The following is a 2015-nucleotide window of genomic DNA, read 5'->3' as shown; positions in this document are numbered from 1 at the left end:
TGATTCCATTATTGTCACGTAATATTACATTCAGAATGTGCAAATTTGTAGATGGCGTCGAGTCACACATCAGTGTGTGTATATCAAGTGGAGCAGGGGACTAAGAATCCAGCCCTGAGGTGCTCCAGTACTGATGGAAATTGTAGAGGAGATGTTCTTACCAATCCTCTCTTATTGCAGATTGGAAATTAGCAAATCCAGGATCCAATTACATAATAGGGTATTGAGTCCCAGGTCTTGGAGTTTGCTGATTAATTTTAAGCGAATGATGGTGATAAATACTAGTGTAGTTGATAAAGAGCATCTTGATCAATGCATATTTGATGTCCAGATGTTCCTGGGCTTTATGTAGAGGTAGTCAGATGGTGTCTTCCATAGACTTGTTGCTATGATAGGTGAATTAGAATGGATCTATGTCACCTCTCAGACAGGACCTTATACACTTCAACATCAGCCTTTCAAAACATTTCATAACTGTAGATGCCACTTCCCGATAGTCAATTTGGCAGGTTAACACATTCTTCTTGATGGTACCGAATACTATCACCAATGTATATATTTGTATATATTTAGATATAGTAGTAGTGATTGGCTAAGAGCCGTAGCCACGCCTACTGGCAGGTCATAAAGGGCTGCTCCTATGATTGAGGCCCTTTTAAAAGAGATGCTGCCACACATTGCCGGAGTAAGATATTGAAGATATCTGTAAATGTATTGGTAAGTTGGGCAGCACATATTTTTAATACTTGGCCAGAAATCTGCACCTAATGCATTGAGACTGGATGCTTTCCTCAGATACACTCTCCTGAAGGCAGCCTGCACATCATCCTGTGTTACGAAGAGGAGAGGATCATTAGGGGCTATGGGAGTGTGCAGGGATGGTTCTTCCTTGTTATTTTGATCAAATCAGCCATAGAAGGATGGAGGGGAGACCTGTTAGAAGTTTATCACATTTTGAGAAACATAGATAATGTATACAGTCAGAATTTATTTTCACAGGATGAAAATGTCATATGCAAGAGGATGTATGTTTAAAATGTGGGTGGGGGGCAGTATAAAAGAGATGTGCGGGGCATTTATTTTACAGTGTTATGTGCCTGGAACAGGCTTCCTTTGATAATGATGGGAGTAGATAGGAATGTTGCATTATGCACTCCCGTTTCATTTAGTTTATCACTTTAAGGGCTAGTGCAGGCTGCAACCATTCACAGCTGTGGATAGACTGGGTGGCAACCGTTAGTACAGGCTATATCCAAATTCACTACTTTGAAGAGAAAGAACAATTGTTCCTTTTTCCAGGGACACAGGTGGTGGTGGAGTTGCGTGTGGAACACGGAAGGAGATCATTATTGACCAGCGGCCATCTCATCGAATGTGGAACAGGAATGACTCTGTGAGATAATGAACAATTTGACGCATTCTCCTTGTCAGGGGAATTATTGAACCTCACCACGACCAAAGGAAAGGTCACTTTTGGATGCATCGTGGAAGTCAAGTGTTTTGTTTCCTCTACGCAAGGAAAAGGGGAGTTATGACAACCATTCATATGAAAGGATATTTCTCTGGAAGAAACTTGACAAGGATTTGTGTACTTTCAGCAATCTGGTTGCTCAGTCTCCCCCATCTCCTTCGTGATTACTTCTGTGAATCTGTTTAAAAGCCTCTGTCGACAATGGATTTCTAAGACTGAACTTTGAAATGACTTTCCAGAATTGTGCCTAAGCTGTAATGGTTTGGGTATTTGGGTATCTCTCTCACACACACACACACACACACACACACACACACACACACACACACACACACACACACACACACACACACACACACACACACACACACACACACACACACACACACACACACACACACACACACACACACACACACACACCACCTGCAAATGGCAGAGCTTTATTTTAATTTGGGCATTATGTTTTGCACAGAATTTGTGGCTGTAGGACTGTACTTTTTATTGTTCTATGGTTAAATTCCAGTAAAACAGGCTCTGACTG

The 2015-nt window shown here is 41.5% G+C and overlaps 1 long non-coding RNA gene across 1 annotated transcript; it reads left to right on the top strand.

The window, feature by feature from the left end:
• Nucleotides 1-642: 642 nt before the first annotated feature.
• On the top strand, nt 643-1677 carry LOC138760109 (uncharacterized). The gene is made up of 2 exons (XR_011355422.1): nt 643-717; nt 1300-1677. It is a non-coding gene; the product is annotated as an uncharacterized lncRNA (long non-coding RNA).
• The last annotated feature ends 338 nt before the right edge of the window (nt 1678-2015 follow it).

This window comes from Narcine bancroftii, chromosome 4, assembly GCF_036971445.1.
Source record: "Narcine bancroftii isolate sNarBan1 chromosome 4, sNarBan1.hap1, whole genome shotgun sequence".
Classification (NCBI taxonomy): Eukaryota; Metazoa; Chordata; class Chondrichthyes; order Torpediniformes; family Narcinidae; genus Narcine; species Narcine bancroftii.
This window is presented reverse-complemented; position numbering and strand designations above follow the sequence as displayed.